The following is a 1,141-nucleotide window of genomic DNA, read 5'->3' on the forward strand; positions in this document are numbered from 1 at the left end:
CCTCATATTACCAATACTAACAACGCCACAGCAACAATTATTACACTACCTGCAAATCCCACCCCTTTCACCTCCACGCATCTGATCACACTGATTATCACCAACACAGCAGAAGCTCCGTCGCTCCTCACTCTCGGCCCCCTCGAACTGCACACCTCCCCTTCCCTTATCCATTATCCCAGCCCACCCACCTCGCTTAGTATCGCCGTTATCCACCCTTGAAATCATTACCGTCATCATCATAAATTCCTCGCCACGCTTTCGCCATTCTTCCACGATCCTTATCACTCCGCTTAAACTGCCAATGAGGGTTGTCTAGGGAACGAGGCTTCACTCACTGACTGTGAGGCTTCATCCATCAACTCTGAGGTTTTAACTATTAAAGGAGGTTTTAACTATTAAAGGATGAGGTTTTAGCCGTTAGCTATGAGGTACCACCCGTTAACTCTGAGGTTTTAACCAGTGACTCTCCTTATTCACTCATTAACTCTTGAAATTTTACTCACTGACTCCGAGGCTTTACCCATTAAGTCTTAGGCTGCGTAATTAGCATTTTGACATTGCATATTCATGAGATGAGGATGTAACATCAACACGTAATTCTAAGAAAGATGTAATATTGAGACGTTAATTACATGTGCTATATAATCAACATCCGATATTACATCGTAATCAGTAGGTGTAATATCAACACATAGCTCTAATAAAATTGCAATGTCGAAGTTAATTACACATGCGTTGTGGAATTATTCAGTCTCATTCATATCATTCCTCAGACCCGTCTTGAAGGATGCTGGCTTAAGAGGGCTGGGCTGAGAGACGTACTCGCGGCTTGGGTGAATCTCCTGCACTCTTTCTCTCAAAATCCCAGGCGCTGTTTCTTAAAAATCCGATCAAAATGTAGGGTAAAGTATGGCCTATATCTTTAGAAACTATCTCTTTAAGTTTTGCTTTTATTATTGCGAACATTCCGTTTAAACTAAACGTAAGACACCGCTTGTTTAGAGTTACTTCTGTACAAGAGCTATAAAGAAACTGCAAAATGGTTTTCTCGTTCCTCTAGCACCTAAAGGCGAGATTCTTAGAATCTTATTGCATTCAGAAAGAAATTAATTTCTTTCTGACCCTACTAAATAGCAAA

Source organism: Penaeus monodon, chromosome 28, assembly GCF_015228065.2.
Source record: "Penaeus monodon isolate SGIC_2016 chromosome 28, NSTDA_Pmon_1, whole genome shotgun sequence".
NCBI lineage: Eukaryota > Metazoa > Arthropoda > Malacostraca > Decapoda > Penaeidae > Penaeus > Penaeus monodon.